Source organism: Talpa occidentalis, unplaced genomic scaffold, assembly GCF_014898055.3.
Source record: "Talpa occidentalis isolate TD23 unplaced genomic scaffold, MPIMG_talOcc4v2.1 talOcc4.13, whole genome shotgun sequence".
In the NCBI taxonomy this organism is placed as follows: Eukaryota; Metazoa; Chordata; class Mammalia; order Eulipotyphla; family Talpidae; genus Talpa; species Talpa occidentalis.
Window position 1 is genome coordinate 78,596,667 of NW_023601322.1, and position 18,648 is coordinate 78,615,314.

Here is an 18,648-nt window from a genome sequence, read left to right on the forward strand (position 1 = left end):
ACATGTGCCTCACGCCCACACTCCCAAATGCCTTCTGCAATAACACTATCAAGGCCATAGGTGATAGCTATAGAAGCTAGTGGCGTAAAAGGTCTGATTAATTCATTTACCCCACAACCAGGCACAGACTTAATCTAAAGGAGCAACTCCCCATTGCTGAAGAAAAGATGTTTATGAAGTTCAGAGTGGAGATTTGAGCACCCAGGGTAACAGACTGAAAATCACACAGAAATATGATTTGGTGAAATAAAGCTAGCATTGTTCATGACAAGAATGTTTCCCACAAGAGTGGCTTCCAAGTGCAGAGCACAAAGGGCCTCCATTATCACAGAAAGTTTCTTTTTCAAATATCTTTTGGGCAACTGAATAAACAAAGAATAGACTTAGGGATCAGAAAAACCTGAGTTTTACACCTGACTTCAGCACTTACCAGCTAGATGGCACTGAGTGGGCATTATCTAAACCCCAGCTTCCAATCTGCGAAATGAGATTTAGACTCCCTCTCTCAGGATGTTACTCTAAGAATATAGTTCATGCAAGCTGTTTAACACAGTTCCTGCTACACAGCATAGATTCACCAGTAAATTAGTAATAAAATATAAAGGGCCTAGACCAGTACCCGTGACAAAATAAAACATGCATTATGATGGCTGTATTATGCTCTTCAGAGATCAGTTCAGTGGTTTGCAGTTGATAGTCATGTACTCAATGTTAATCAAATTAATGAATACACAAACAGTTGCAGCCAAAAGTTTCTTAACCCATGGAGAAAAGGGAACACTACTGAATTCCATGCCTGACAATTCCCTTACCTCCCAAACACCTTAAAAATAGCCCCTATATCAGCCATGCTGTCATTAGAGCAGTTCCTCCCTCATCAGCCCAAGAGGAGCACTGTGGGTGGCACACGCCGCCTCCCCAAACCAGGGGCTAGATGTGGGGGTCACCATCATCAGTGCTGTGCCTCGCCAACTTCTTCTGTCTGGAATTGGAACAGGAAGTGCTATAACCCTGGCCATGTGGTTTGCTAATTTACCTGGCTCCAGAGCAAAACGTCAAGGTGGGAACACCACAGATGTTTGTGTTTGTTTCTGAGACGACATCTACTTTGATTTTGTACAAAATATGGAGCCATTAAGAGTCATCCAAACCTTTCTCCATGTAAATGACAAAGGAGTAAAAATACAAGATACCACCAGTATCATCATTTCTCTACATTATCGCCATCGTAAAAAAAAACATCCTTTGTAGATTGTGAAGAGGCAAAAGGAGGTGAATTTAACTATTCAGATAGTTTATCCCAAGGGAGACATGGTCTCTTCTAACAGAACTGAAAAACACCAGAGGGAAGAATCCAGCCACGAGAACAGGGAACATTTAGTAAGAGGTTGCTTGCAGCTCCATAAAGAGGTTGTGCTGGCAGCATCCTCCTGGACACAGAGGAAGAATCATACTGCCCGAAGTCGAGTTTCAAACAGATATCAACAGGTGCATAACTGAGGAATCCTGGGAAATGACAATCTGTTCAGTGAGCAACACAAGGGAGATACATTTACTGATGATCTACATGACAACATCTGCCATCTTCTAAGGATATATGCTAGGCTCTATATCAACATTATCTTATTTGTCTGTACAATAACTCTATAATAGGCACTATGTCAGTTTTCCAGGGTTGTCATAAGCAACTATCACAGATTAGATGGCTTCAACAACAAAAATATTTTTCTCACAGGTCTAGAGGCTATTCAAGGGGGATGTTCAAGATCAATGCGTCAGAAGGGTTGGTTTCTTCTGAGGGTCCATAAAGGAAGGGTTGGTTTCAGGCCTTTCTCTTTGGTTTGCAGATAGCCACCCACTTGCTGCCTCTTCACAGGGCCTTCCTCCTGTGCATTTGCATCTCTTGACATCTCTATTGTGTGCCCACTTTACTTTTTTCATAAGGAAAACAAATTGGATTAGAATCTCATTCTAACTTAATCACCTCTTTAAATATCCTGTCTCCAAATATAGTCACACTCTGGAAATGAGGGGTTATGGCTTCAACATAGGAATTTGGGTAGCACAGTTCATCCCATAACAGGTAGTAAGATTCCTATCTTATTGATGAGGATTTTAAAGTCTGCCATCTGTAATGTAGTAAGCCGGGATTTGAATTTGGGTTGGTTTGATCCAAAAGGTCATTGTCTCCATCATATAACACTGCCTCTACAATCTGGTAAGCAGTGCAGAGATGACCGAGTGACATCAACATCAGTATTTATAGGCCACTGAACTGTTGAGAAGGTTTTGGTAGGTGGTTCACTTAGAAGCCTGCTTTGAAATGCGTAAGCCTTAGTCCTGCAGTTGAGGATTAATTGACATTTTGTTCCTTTGTTACTATAGAAAATTTCTCTAAGCAACAAAAAAATCTGTAATCCGCCCCTGCACAGGCACATACCTGCCCTGGCTAATTATTTGAGACATCGTTCAAAGCTATACTCCTAATTAACAGTGTTCACCGCTTATGCCAAAACATGAGCCCCACATCTCTCAGTCTGTAATCCATCTGGTCTCCAGGCCCGCACTGCTGGAGTCAGGTATGGCTGCAGTGCGCAGTCACCTCTTCCTGCCTGTAGTGGGAGGAGGGGGTGCATGGTGGGTAATGAATCAATAACACTCAGCCAGTTCTTTGGACTCCGTTGACATGCATGGCCAGTTTTCTCTTGTGATTAATTACAGTCGCTTTTGCAGGAGGATTAATTCACTTTTCTGCAGAGCTTTTCTGAATTCTGCTATTAAAAAGCAAATCTCAACAGCTCCCTACCTCAGAAGGAGTGGAGTCCAGTTCAGTGTGGAGGATCACAATTGTCAAAATCCATGGTTTAAAAGAGAAGATAGTTACAAATAGAAAGAAGAATATATATGTGTGTTTGTGTAGATACACATTACGTGCACATACATGTGCATAAATATAAATCTCGTATAATTATGATTTTTCTTATTAAGGTGACTATATGTCCCCTTTTTTGTCAGTGTCATCTATTTTAAAAAGCCTACTAAAATAAATGTACAAACAAATCAGATACTGCACATTTTAGATAATAATACAGTCAAAAAGAGGAGCAGATAATTGGAGACATATTCACAATTAGACATAACTCTCTTCAGACAAAGAACGAACCCCAGTTAATTAATGTTTGTCAAGCACTTTAAAATATAATTCAACATTCCAGACATTCCCACCTAAAGATAGGAAGACAAAAGGAGGGGGGAGTAGCCGAGGCTGGCTATGGTTCTATCTTGCTCAGTTATTCATCAGATTTACCAAAGGTGGGGGAGAAACCACATGCACACAAAGTAGCTGAAACTAAATTTCCTTAAAAGCTATTGCTCTGTCTCTAGTTCTCATTTTTCTTTATGAGTGAATGGGGAATAATTCTTCCGAAAATCATTTCACAGGAGCAGTAACATCAATTCTTAATTATTAATATCATGATTTGTTATTTATTGAGCATCAACAGTGCATTAGATGTTGTACAAAACACAGATAGCTCCAAGTCTTAAATCAAGCTGACTCACTCTGAAATGTGGGTCTTTAGGTTTTTCTTTCTCTTTCTTTTTTGACAGGATTTGGGCAGCGAGCTGGATAATGAGGTGCTGCCTGCCTTGGAGGGAAGTGTCTCTCTAGCACTAGTGGTTTTATCACCCAAGAAATAAGAGCAGAGCATTTACCTGAGCATCAAAGCCTCCACACTAGAGAATGAACTTTAAAGGGCATCACATCCAATGGTCTCTGAACTTGGCTAATCCTGGTCATACTTTAGTAAACTACTGACACATACATTCCCTGTTATATTTATATATTCATTTATACATTGTGTATATATATATATGTGTGTGTGTGTATCTATGCACACACACACATATACACATATATAACACACACTGTTGTACTTATACAAATGACCATTATAAAGCATATAAAATGAGAAAAATTTTAAATATTATATAAAGATAAAATGTCTTTAAATAATTTTTATTGTATTTTATTAATAGGAACAAAGATTTTTTATTCTCCCTAAAAGGATGCTACTACTGGTAATATTTCTTTATTGAGAATCTAATTCATGTATTTTTAAATTGTCTGATACCTTCTGATACAGGGATTTGAAGGTTTGGTGCCACCACTGAGAAAATACATCCATCCAAACGGAGTTGAGGAAGGAATGCATTGTTGACTGGGCTTTCTAAATCATGAAACATTTTTAAAGGCAACCTATCAATTATGTAAACATTTTTATAAAAATTGGCTACAAATGTCCTTTTTTTCTGCTCTATTACTTGTTCTTGCCAACAGTTGGAATTTATTATATTTATATATTTTTTTAATAAATGAGTTCTAAATACATTGAAATACTTCACTTTTAAATCGGTTTAGAAATTCTATTACTAAATTTTCTACATTTTGATGCTATGATTCTTAACGTTTAAACATGCACACAGCTTTGGCACAACAAAAAAAAATTAGTGATGGAAATATTTTCAGTCATTATTTTCAAAATGCTTTTTCCACCACACCAGTGTCTTTCAAAAAATAAATTCTTATTTTAGAGAAGGAGTTTGGCTGACTGATAAAAAGTCTTCATTTAAACCATACTATTCATCAACATCTAGAGTGAGCTTGGGACAGTCACTTCACCTTTCTGTGCCTCAGTTTCCTTAGCTGTAGGGTGCAGTTAGTAGCTCCCACCTTCTAATATTATATGAAGGGTTAATGACTTAACCCATTTAAAATAGAACAATGCCTGGCCTATACTAAACCCTGTATACATGGAGCATGCTGAATGTGTTTAATTTTTTGAAAATTTCTGCCAAGAGTCCATCTACCAACAGGAGGTCAGCATAATTGAATACATGTGTTTTTTTAAAACAAAAATGCACAGCTTTAAGTTTTATTATGTTTTAAATAATCTGACCAAAGGTAACCCTCTGTGACATTAAAGGTTGTCATAAGTATTTCCCATTTCATTCAAAATACTGTGAAGATTCTACTTGGAATTCTGTTACTTGTAGTCCATAAAGTTCTTTAATAGGGCACAATCAACTACAATATATGGAAACTTACTAATGTGGATAAACAAATGAAGGTGCTGCTGTAGCCCTCAGTGTTGCCTGCTGCTCTGCCAGCAACCTCCTATGCGGCATCAAAGGTTATTTATGTCTGCTGAATTCACCAGATATCAAACATCAGTAAGTTTACTTCCTTTTTTTACTTTTAGATCAATGTAAATAATAAGGAGATGTCCTTTTTCTTCTGCCCTCCACTGTAGGGCCCACCAATCTGGTCCAGTGGTCTCCCTACAGACATTCTCTGGATTCCCCCAAACCAGTGAATCAAACTTCTGGGTGCAGCGTGCTTCTCAGCCAGCTGTGGCATAGTGTGACACCTTCAGTGACTATCCTGCCGGCCGATGTGGGAGCTCCCTGACAGTAGCCTTGACAGGGGGTCATCTTCTTGAGCATTTCCCATGACAAAGAGCTTATTACCTTCCAGTGTAGTCCATCTTATGTTTCCTGTAATTGTCTACCTCCCTATAATTTTACTTGCTGGTGTGAGCATTTTGCTCACTGGTGAAACACAGAAAATGATTGACTTTCATACCATTTCCTCCCCCAATACCTGCCTTTCCTCCCTTAACCCTTCAATCAACCCTCATTTGACTTGGTTTTCTGGGAAGTTTTTCCATCCTGTTTCTCCTCTCCTGGCTGCTCTCCCGCTGGAAAGGTTGCTCAATATCCTATATGTCATCATACCAGGTCAGGGCTCTGTGAGTATGTGACCTCCCCTGATTACTGCTGCAGTGGCATTGTCAATCCCAAAGAGATTCACCAGCTGAGGTTCCTATGTCTTCTCCATTTGGGTGGTTATGTAGATGTACTACATAGATTCATTGATAATAGAAATGCCTTTTGCAGTATTTTCAAACTCTGCAAGAAATTCCTTCCATGTCTTCCTTCATGTATATAATATACTGGTTTACAATGCAAAATCCTAAAGATCTAATATTGGCTCTTTTTAGTCTATATCTTAGTCTTGTTTTACACCATAAAAATATGGGGTCAAGAGAAACACCAAATCTAGAGTCAGGACAGCTGATACTATCTATGAATCCACACACATTTGCTGTATAACTTTTAGCCAGACACTTACCAATACAATGAGAATATCAATGCCTACCCTCTTGTCTTCACAAAGTTTTAATGAGAATTAGACATTACAAATTGTGAAAGCCTTTTAAAATGGTTCAAAAATTACATTATTAGTTGTATTGCAACCCATCCCAGAGGTACTTAGTAAATATGAATGAAGAAATGAGACATGTGATAGAGAGCGGACTGAATAATGACAAAGAAGGGGGAATCAGAGGAAAGATAAGACATAACATCAATTCAAGCTCTTAGTGCTTAGAGCTAATGTCTGTTGCCGATGGCAACACAGAAAGAATCACAGTGCTCCAAGTACAATATGTGTTTAAAGAATGCAGGGTTTAGTTTCCGGTAAGGGATCATCTCACCCACGATGTCTATGGTGTCATGCAGTTAATGAGGCATCTAGTAGCACCTGTTCAGAATTTACCCAGGAAGAAATGTAATGGGGAGAAGGCAGGAGCTAAAAGGCAAGGTTCACATTTATCAACGTGCATTGCTAGTCTTCCGGGGACAGCAAAATATTTAACTGCTGAGCAGCAAATCCCATTTGACTGTTTAAGTAAAAGGTAATGATTAATATCAAGTTAAAAGTGTGTGCCTTTCTACATTTTATTAAATAAAATACACTGATGGCATACGTATGAAATAAAATTGTGTTTTCAACAAGTTTTTCATAGGATAGTTGGCCCTGCACTTTTAGTCATTCAATCATTTATTCAAACGAACATTTCTCAAGTGTGCATTATGTGTTCAGTTTTATCCTAGGTAGAAAAGAACGAAAAGATGACTAACCTTAAAATCCATGAATGGGAATAAGGATGAAAGGGAAGAAGGGAAGGAGGAGGGGGAAGGAGAGAGCAAGTTAAATGCAATATGATGTGATAGAATACAGGATGCAGTAGACTCTCAAGTGACCTTTGAGTAGTGAGTGAGTCAGGACTCAGTTGCAGATCAGAGAAACCACTCTAGCTAGTTTAAGTAAGAAGAGATTAAATACAGGGAATTAGGTGCCAACAAAAACACTGAAAGGTCAGGAGGAGCAGTCTCTATGCTAAGCTAAGAGAGAAGAGTCCTAGAACAATATCAAAGAACTGCCTTCCACCACCACCCTATCCCCTCACCACCCCAGCACACTGTCATATTCAGGAAGCTTGGAAATCAAGAGGTTGCTAAAGTAACAGTGGCTCCAGGAATATACCTTATTAAGCAGCTCTCTAGGACTACAGTTGTTGATTCTTGCTAGATCTTTACTGGGAAAAAATACAGTAAATAAATAAAAGGCTAACAGACCATGAATGCTTTCACCGTTTATCAGTTCTGAATTTAAATCTTGTGTGAATGTGTCTGAAAAGTAGAGCCCTAAACCCTATCTGGAGACCTAGCTGCAAAGGAGTCTCTTTCCAGACAGCAGGCCAGGAGCACTTGAAGGAGATGTAAACTGCTGGAGAAGATCCATCTGGCATGTCTAGTCCAGCAGAGAATGTCAAGATGGGGACATTTCAGGACAGAGAGGAGAAAGGCTGAACGTAGGAGGAACAGCGTATGCATGAACCTAACCAGCATTAAAACTCACCCCTAATGAGCCATGAACAGAACCAAAGACATCATTTTCAATGTCACAATCTTTTTGGTCATTGTTGTTTCTGATATTATAACACTAAAGTCAAATCCATACGAGTGCAGTGTCTGACAGAGTGAACATAAACTCTAAATCAAGAGACAGCAATGCTCTTCCCGGCACTACCACTGATACTATTCTGTTGGAGCTGGGGGAGTGTCATAACTTATCTCATTTCAATGTTCCCATCTGCAAGAGAGGGAAAGCGTTCCCATGCCTCTAAGTTAATAAATAAGGATTTAATATGAAATACAAACATCAAAACCTAACATCTTGGTATGAGTAGTTTTAAGTACACTAGAGAATCTACTTACTGGGAGAAAGGCAATCTTCAGGGTATTTGTAAAAACCCACCTTGTGGCCGGAAAACTCCTTTCCAAATAATGCATTGTTTGCAATATAGTTAGAATGGTGGGCACCCAATAATACTTGCTATGAAACAAAATGTAATCACCAAAGAATTGAGTTCTCCTTGAAATAGCAGAATTTTTCCCAGCTTTCTTTTCATGACATGTAGGAACCTGCCATTGTGCCACACATGTTGACTGGCAGGGTAAATAAATGAGAGAGCCAGAGCTTTGCATTCTTTCCCAGGCCTTGTGCTCAACCAAGGTGAGTGCTTGGCAAGCAGGGTAGTCTTCCGCTTCATCTAGTCACAATAGATGTATTTCATGCAGTTTGGAAAGCCACATGTTATTTCCTTGCTATAATGCCTCCTCTGCCCCTACTTAGAGACGAAGAGGCTCAGCAGCTGGTGAAGGTCAAGCTAGCACTGAGTTACAGCAATACAGGTGTGTAAATCACCTGCAGGAGCACGGGCAACATTAGATGGCCATAGCCAAGAATTTTAAGCCTCTCTCTCTCCCTCCCACCCCAACCATCCTCCCCCCATTTTCTTCCCCCACACATACAAGAGGAAAAAGGAATCCATACAAACAGTAAGAGTAATATACAATCAGGTAAGTTTTAAAAACAGGAGACAAGCAAAGAAAATACAATGAAACATGAACTGACGACTCCATTTGGTTAGATTTTCTCCCTCATTATCCACACTTATGTGAGAGTCAATGATGATCAGAAAGGAAGTCAGTGCTAAACCAAGAAGCGACAAATAATTAGACCAGAGCTGGGGAGAGGGGGGCATGTTAAAACTGTGAGTAGGTGTCTTCAAAGTGACAGTAGTGGAGGGAAAAATAATTCTGGATTGTAAGTTTTCCCCAAATGAATGGAGCTAGTAACATCTGTCTCTGCTGTTTCTTTTTTCTCTCTCTCGCAAACACACACACACACACACACACACACACACACATACTCACACATACACACACACACACACGGAAAAAAAGATAAATTTCAAAGAGACACTGTATGCCTTAGCCAATTATCAATTACAAAATAAGAAATATGACTATATTATAAATGAATTATCACCAGCAGTATGAGAAGGTAATGCCAATGTTTCCTTGTAGAGGTAATGAGTTTTTTTCTTCTATTAAATGTCTTAGCTTCCACCAAGCATATGCCAATTACTACTGTCTTATTTTCTGACTAATATCTAACTGATGCCCACTTTCTTTCTAACATTCAAATCTGACAAAGTGTTGTTATTCTTGATTTTGCAAAGAAGCTTATAAAATATATCACCTTTATTGAAATTTTCCTCTGAATCCTAGTCAACTTGACTTGCTATTTAAAAAATTAATTGCTTAAAACTTAACAACACTGGGCCTCCCTGGTGGCGCAGTGGGTTGAGAGCAGCACTGTGAAGCTGTCTGCAGCTCTGTGGCACGGGTTCGATGCCCAGTCAGCCAGGGAGATGCCCACATGGCACAGCAGACCTCTCCTGTCTCACCCGCTGCTCCCCTCAGCAGTGTTTTCAGTCCATCTGCCTGTTCTGCTCCCCACTCTGTCTCTGGTGAATCCTCTCACCTTCCTGCACTTCTAGCCCGTACCCCAGTTCTTGTATAAATAAATCTTAAAAAAAAACTTAACAATGTTTTATGCCTGCAAGTTATGAGCACCAAGGGGCAGTTGAATGGCTCCTTCAAACTGAGATTTTTCTTTCTCTGCTTTAATGTTTTCAATACATAGTAGGCACTGAGAGTTTGTATAGAGCTAAGAGAAGATGCTGTTGGGCCCAGGGTACAGTCAAAATAAGGGTATACAGGAAGACTGGCAACTTTTACATTGACTGAAAGTGTTTAAAGGGTTGTTTTGAGGACTAATAAAGGCAGAGCAGGAACTGTGGAAATAGAACTCCACAAAGGAATTATGGAGAAGAACCACAGAAGAACTAGAAAACAAGACATATTACAGAGCCCTTGGGTAGAACCTCAGAGGTTATTTCTCCAGCATTTTCTCAGTACTCCTGCCCCTGACATAAGTGCCTTCTCACAAGCAGGAGTGCTGCAGATGTGGCACGGTTCAAGGGGAAGACTGGTATTTCTCAAAAGCTAGGAGGATGTACATAGGGTTCAATAAGAAAGCTCCACCTCTCTTCAGCAGTCAGAGAAGACAGTTTTCTTGGCATCATGTGGGGCAATGGATGAATTAACCAACACTTTCAAGGGTGAAGAAGAGCATCATTCAGCTACTCCAATAACCATGCAGGATTCACAAAGTGGGAAAATACCCTGGAGATTTCGTGCCTAAATAGCCAAACATAACCTCGCATTGTATTCACAGTCCCTGGATAAATGCTCTGTTTTTTGCTTCATTTTGTCTGAGCAGGCTCAGTGCTCATGAAATACGAACAATATGGGATGAAATCTTCCACAGAGGCACGATGTGTAAGCCACAAACAATACTTTTGCCAAGTGCGAATTTTCTTCAAGCTGCTTTCAGGAAAAAAAAGGGGGGGGGGCTTTATTAATTATTCTAAGCATTTGCCAGTTACTTGGGTATTAAGGAGGCTTTTAAGTGTTTGAAACCATTTGTGTTAAATACCAATGTAAATGAAGCACAGAAATGCTATTTTGTAGGATCGTAGTTCAAGGAGATGGTAGTTCTTCCCCATTTCAGCTATTTCACTCTGAGGACATTAAACTATTATGAAGATCGTCTTCCCTTCGAGGCCTCAAGGACAGATTTAATTTTGTACAAATCTCAGACTTGATGGTTAATAGCAATAATGCTGAACACAAACATCTGGACTCACTATGGGAAATCATTTCCTTCATTTTGAGAACCAGGGCACAAACCTGAGTGAAAGACATGGAGAGCTTCCTGCCTCGGTCACTGATGGAGACAGGAAGTAGGAAGGGAGACTGCCAAGAAATGAAAACTCACTTTACAGACTATTCTCCCGTTATCTACGTGGTAATCTATTTGGAATTCTTACATTTAGAAAATGGTAGGGCAAGAGAGTAAGAATATACCTTTTTTTTTTAAGAAACTCACAAACACTTCTAATATAACTAAAACGCCACAGTGTAGCTTAGAAAGGCTGACAAAACAGAGGAAGATTTTTTAATTCTAAAAACCCTTGTCCTACCTAGCCCAACGAGATTTTGATAAAGTTGATCCCAAAACCACATGCTAGAAATTATAGAAATCTAATATTTCCTAAATATCTGGGTTGAGGGAAGGATTTACTGTAACAGAATTACTGTTTTTCAGCTTTTCATCCACACTGAATTGTTCCCTGTAAGATTTCCTGTGATTATACACCCTGGGTTCCTAAGGTGGAACCCAAATCCTTTTTGGTGACTCGACTCATCTCCACCACTAAGACTTCAACTAACACCAGTAGCAGAACTTTCACTGGAAAAGTGAGAACCACCACATGGGTAGAGTGGGGGGAGACATCATGCAGGTTGTCACGTCTTGTGGTGTGTAAGGAAAACATCAGAAAACCCCATTTTGGCCCTTTCAGCCATCCCACCACCAGCAACTACTTACTTACAATTTTGCTAATTGTTCTCACCTCCCTCCCTTTAGATGTTGAATTACGTCCTTCAAAACAAGTTCTAAGCACCAGTACCTGTGGATGTGACTGAGTTGGAAATACTAAACTCCCCTTTATTCAAAGGGAATGCATTCCAAGACCACCAGTAGATGGCTGAAACCTCAGATAGTACCAAACCATATATACACTCCACAGTTTTTCCCTGTATAGACATCCCTATAATAAAGTCTAATTTCTAAATTAGGCCCACTAAAAGTCACAACAATAACTAACAATACAACAATTATAAGAATACATAAAAATACAATACAATGTATAACTACACAAAACAATTCTCTCATAACTTAAGAGTTATGAGAATATTGGCACTTTGTCTCTCTCTCCCTCCGGATATTTTATTTGTAATATTTTCAGACTGTTCACTGAAAGCACTTATTGATATAAGAGAGAGACTACTGTAGGGTCTTTGCAGAGAAAATTAACTTAAGATGAAGTCATTTAGGTAGGCCATAATCCAATATACTGGCATCCTTATAAGAAGAGGCAAAGCAGCATAGAGACACAGGGAGCATGCCGAGTAGCCACAAGAGCAGAAATTGGAGTGATACTGCATGGCCAGTCAGCATAAGAGGCTGGAAAGCTAAGAAAAGGTAAGGAAAGATTCTACCCAAAGTCTCACAAAAGGAGCGCCACACTGCCGATACCTTGATTTTGGACTCTAGCCTCCAAAATTATGAGAAAATAAATGTTATTTTAAGACCCTAGTTTGTGGTACTTCATTACATCAAGGAAAACCAAGATAATTCTCCCCTTTCCTCATTTTCCCCTTCCTTCCATTTTCTCAGCAAAGATACTTAGCATCCCCTTTATGTTCTTGGCACCTACCCTCAGATCCTAAACTTTGACCCTCAAGCAGCTGATGGATGTATTGGTATTTTCTAGTGCAAAAGGCGGTTCCCTCCCTAAGAGAAATTCTGGTGCCAGAATTTAAGAAAATATTTTTTTTACTACCTATAATGTTTTATACTGGAAAAATAAACACTCCTAGTGCCTAAATTAGATTCGGGTGGTCTAAACTCTTCAAGTTACTTGTTGCTCTTGATCAAATAAGCAGACCTTTGCTTCATAACCACAGCAGCTTCCTGTTATTGACAGGGATGAAGACCCTCATGCTTAGCAGTCCTGAAAGCTGGCATGAACTGGCCCCTACCTCTGTCTGCCTCATTTGACTGGTCCCTGGCTTCTGCTCTTTGCTCTAACCATACTGGCTTCTTTCAGCTCCTGATTTTTAGCACACACCCCCTCCTGTGCCCTTACAGCATTAACTACTGTTATTACTACCTGGATCTCTTTTTTCTCCAAAGTTCTACCCCAATACCTCTCTGAGTTAATGCCTAATCATCCTTTAACCTCAACTGTCAAGTCCTGTGAGAGGTCTTTACTACACTCCAGGCCTGAATCACATCCCCCAGTTACAGATCCTATGGCACCCACTGCTTTTCCTTAGTAATGTTTATTAGTTTTTAATTATAATAGAAACTCTTTTAATTGCGCTCCTCAGGGAATTAACTAATGTTTTCAAATCCATCTGTAAAACGTATTGACTGATTTGCCCACAGCATGATAAATGCTTGTGGCTTCTGCCGCCTAAAACCTTCATCACGTCTACTCCTGCCAACTGAGCTCTGTGCTTACTAAGAGGGAGTTGTTTTTGTTCCCAAACCTGTTTATGGCATTTGTACTTGATTACTATAATTATGTCATTTAATTAAATATCAAATATGAGCATAAAAATAGAGTTGCTTTTTCTATGAAAACTAAGTTAAATGCTTTTTGAAAGACTTGAAAAAAACCTAGCTGTAGGCAAGACAAGTGTAAAAGATGGGGGGAATATAATAAAGATCTAAATGAATTCGTATTACTTTGCAATACCTTTGCATACTTTAAGGCTTGTAAAACTGGAAATTGTAGATGATGTATATCTTGAGAGGATTTTTTTTAAGATTTATTTTATTTATTTACGCATACAAGAGCTGGGGTGTAGGCCAGAGGTGCGGTGGGGGTGGGGGCTGATAGAATTCACCAGAGACAGAGTGGAGAGCAGAACAGGCGGATCCACTGAAGTACACTGCTGAGGGGAGCAGCAGGTGGAGACAGGAGAGGTCTGCAGAGCCATGTGGATCAGCTCCCTGACCAGGGATCAAACTTGTGCTGCACTGGCTGCTGATAGCTTCATAGTGCTGAAACTTAACCCCTTGCACCACCAGGGAGGCCCCCTTGAGAGGATTTTATCCAAGAAGATGATATAGAACATTATTTTTGTGTGCATGTATATATGCAGCTTTGTATCCATGTTCATATACATATTGTAATGATTTTTCACTTTAACTGAATTTACTAATGACCTAACCAGGGTCATTGGAGATGTACATACAGTAAATATTTACTGATGTGGTTATTGGATGAACACTCCCTCCCTCCAAATTGACTGTGAGTTCATTGACTGTGAGTTCCATCACAACAAGGAGCATGTCCCAATAAAAAAAATTTTTAAAAGAAAAAAAATAACAAAGAGCAAGTCTGGGTGGGTTAACATCAGTGCTTTAGAGCCTAGAATTGACTCACAGTAGGTATAAGCCACTATCATAAACAGTAAGCATATTCTGAATAAATACATGAAAGATGATTTTTTTCATGCTGTGTAGACATAGTAGAAAACATAGCAAAACATACATAAGCTCAGAACAGTGGAAAAAACATATTGTTCAGAATTCTTTACCATAATCAATACTAACTTCAACTCTATGGAAGACTCCTCAGTGTGGGGGGGCATGTTTTGAAGAGAGAATGTCCTTTCTTTCCAACTTACAGGCTGGCTGCCCTATTTTGTCTGAACAGGACTCCTTCGATGGTGTGGCTCTCAATCAGGGAAGGAAGAGACACTTTTTATGTTTTTCTCCTCTCTATGCTGTGAAAAATTTATCTTCATCCATGACCCTGGCTTAGTGAACATAACAAACAGGCTTAATCCATAAAAATGAAAACCTTTCTCATTTCAACTCCATTTCCTGCTTCTCTAGGTAAAACAAAACTTTCCCTGAGGAAATGATGTAAGCGTTCTCAAATGATCTTAAAAGATCCCACACACCACAAAATATTAGTATGAATCAAACCATGTTTCTTTTCATTTACATTTAAAAAGAAATATGAATGTGGTACTGGAAAAATATATAGACAGAAGTTAGGAAATAGCTTCTAGTCCTTGCTTCATTGTGATTTCCCTCCCTAAGTCTCAATTTCCTTGTCTGTGAAATAGTAAAATACAAGCCCTCCTTCTCTTACAGAATTACTGTTAAGGATAAAATTAAATAATAAACATGGGCACACTTGAAATACTACAAAAGGCGACACAAACATACGTCATAATTGGTACTACAAGGTCCCCACGCCATGTCTCCTCAATGGCTTCAGTCTGTGTCCTTTGTGCCTGGCAGGAAGCACAGAATTCATTCCCTTCTGTACAAATACAAACAATTGGGCCTCCCCTGGTGGCGCAGCGGTTCAGTGCTGGACTGTGAAGCTGCCCGCAGCCTCTGCAGCGCCGGTTCGATGCCTGGCACCGGGGAGGGTCCCACATGGGGCGACAGACCTCTCCTGCCACCCGCTGCTCCCCTCAGCAGTGTACTTCCGTCAGTCTGCCTGTTCTGTTCCCTGCTCTGGCTCTGGTGAATTCTCTCACCCTCCCGTGCTTCTGACTGTACCCAGTGCTTGTATAAATAAATAAATAAATCTTTAAAAAAAAAAAAAAAAAAGACTCCTGTGAAAACCGTAACTTCATTGCATGATGAGTTTAAACTTTTAACAGCTTTGGTATCCGTCTGAAAAATGTCATTTCAGTTGGTTCCATCCTAGTAGCTCAAGCAATAGAAAATCACACATCCACCTCCCTCAACAGAACGTGAAAGTCCACAGTCTCTCTATAATATATGTGCACTCAAGCTATACTAATTTATTTTACAATTACTTTTATTTTTTAGCATTTTTATTTAAGCTCTTATACTACATAATTAATGGTGTTTACATGGAAACGTTCTTTAACTAATGTAAATGCCAAAAGTGGATTACCGAGCAAGCCTTAAAACAAATAAACATTTTTCTCCTTTCAAATTGCTTCACTCTCCTCTGTCTGGGGCAAGTGTGGAGTCTTTTTAATGTCAAGAGGATACAGAAATCAGGCATCTTAGGTCCCTTCTCCCCCTGGTAAGACAGGCTTATAATTCTCTTTCCTGTAATGGTTGGCCTGGGGGAGTCAACAATGACCTTGCTGACCTAACACATCCAGACTCAGAAGCCTGTCTTTTCTTTGGGAGGTTGCCACTGTTTTTCTTTATGACCTTAAACATAACACAATATCTGGCCCTTGCAGATCATTTCCTGCAGAATTTGCAGTGCTGAGGATGAGACATTCATGAGATAAACAAAAAAGCTCACTATAAAGACCAGAAAAAAAAACTAAGGAAGAAAACCTACAAGGTCTCTAAATACCACCACCATCATGATTACATTGCCCGATTGTGACAATTCCCAGGGCTCTCCCTCCTAGTCCAAGTTCAGATTGCATGATTTTTGAGTATAGAGCCAATAACTGTAATAGAGTTGGCATGATAGTCACTATTTGTGACTATCATATACATTTTTTCCTAAAGTATTCTCAAAGGAAAATAATGACATCAGAAGTTATTCCTTCATGCCTTCTTTAGAGGCAAAGCCAAGGGTGTCTGGAATGAAGGCACCTCCCTCCATACCCTCATATTTACATCTCAGGAGGCCTTGGGATGGTAGTCTGGCTCCAGGTTATCTCTGGAAGAAGACATGTGGTGGCTCTTCTAAAGTACCTTGGGAGTTGTAGACTCTCAGGACTTGTAGACCAGACCATGCCAGGAGTTTTGTTTTTTTTTTCCACAGAGGACTGCAATCTTAAAACTGACCATAGAGGGCCTCCCCTGGTGGCGCAGTGGTTGAGCGCTGGGCTGCGAGGCTGCCCGCGGCCTCTGCGGTGCCGGCTCGATCCCTGGCCACCGGCGAGGGTCCCACATGGCGCGCAGACCTCTCCTGCTGTGCCCGCTGCTCCCCTCAGCAGTGTACTTTGTCACTCTGCCTGTTCTGCTCTCCGCTCTGGCTCTGGTGAATTCTCTCACCCTCCTGCGCTTCTGACTGTACCCAGAATAAAATAAAATAAATAAATAATAATAAATAAATAAATTAAAAAAAAAAAAAAAAAAACTGACCATAGAGCTTGCAGGACCTTGAGATCCAAGAGAGGAACTCAAAATCTATCCAGATTTCGAGGGCAAAACCTGAAGTTGGAGTTCAAATCTAGGGAACAAGATGCAGGTCAAGACCTATGACAAGCATATTTTGAGTGACCAAAATTATATAAGACCTATCACTATACTAAGACCTTCATATTCTCCAAACACATTACACGAAACATATTAAAAGGTGTATATATCCTACACTTAATAATTTTGCTATAGGGGAGTTCATAATGTGCTTGAAAATATTTGGCTAAAGAAACTAATTTAAAATATGTTATGATTTCTCAACACTCCTGATGAATACTTAGAAACTCTCATTTGCTGAGAGCATCTCATCTAGAGACTGCTTACAAATGTAATGAAATTGTGATGAGCACTAAATCCAGCAACTAATGAAGCTGACACAATATATTTTATGACCATTTAATAAATATTTGTTAATTTTGCTTTGGCAATTTTCTTTTTTTATTTTGGAGACAATAATTCTTCCAGGTTAGATTACAGACATTTTTATAAGCACAGCTCAAATACTTGACAATATGAGTCTTATGCTAAACTGGTCCTAATCGTTCAAGGTATACAGGCAGTCACTCCCCAGTGAGTAGCCTTCAACCACTGTGAGTTCCCAAGGAATCCTAGTCATTTCACAGGCATCCACTCGCAACCAAAACAGCCATGTGGAAGATAGCAAGTCTTGTGTCATCATCATCATTGTCAATCGAAGACTTATAAGTTAATCTCAAATTCTGTGAATTTTTGCCTCCTTAGAGAAATGTACCCATGATCAAATGCTAAAATCATTGTGGGCCTTTGGTGAAGTCCTTTCTCCTCTGGTGAAATCAGGTTTCACAAATCCAATTTATTTATGAAGCTTCATTTTTTCAACAAGAAATGAGATTTGGAACTGATTTGGAGTTGCATTTCTAGGAAGCTTTTCTGTCAGTTCACAAAATGTATGCTATGCCTGCTTCACCAAGCTGTTCATAACTAGATACCAGATAACTTTAAAGATAGTCTATCAGAAATTGCTAGGTGGAGTGCACCTTGGCAAGTGACTTTTTTTTTCCAGAAAGATTAGATCTTATCAGAGTGCATCAACTCAAAAATAATCATAGGTAGACTGTTGGCAGTCACAGAATCCCCTCTTTTGCTATCAGCAAATGCTGAAATGATAAAAGAGATTTAAAACTATGCTGTTTAGATATGTCCTCTGACAATAACACAAATGTTTAAGGGATTTACTCCTGACCTTGGTTTGCTTTGTACCTTTGTACCTTTGATTTTTAATTACTGAATACACACTGAGTGTGTCATGGTAAGTTCATGGATACTGTCATCAGACAGCATGAGATGAAATCAAATGCTGCCATTTTCTAGCTCCGAGAACTAGGGCACGTTAGCAAACCTCCATTTCTTCATCTGTAAAATGGCACTAATAATACTTAATAGGATTGTTCTCAGAATTAAACAAATTAATGAGTGTAAAGCTTATGGTGAGCAATCAATAAATGTTAGCTTTGAGCATTACTCGTATTGTTATCCACCATTTTCTCACTATTAACAGTACCACCACACCTCGCTCCTGGATGACAGAGCAGTCTCCTGACTTGCCT

The 18,648-nt window shown here is 39.5% G+C and overlaps 1 protein-coding gene across 6 annotated transcripts in view; it reads right to left on the reverse strand.

Annotated features, from left to right (window-relative positions):
* MEGF10 (multiple EGF like domains 10) overlaps positions 1–18,648 on the reverse strand; it is a 340,065-nt gene that overhangs the window by 287,480 nt on the left and 33,937 nt on the right. The window lies entirely within an intron of this gene.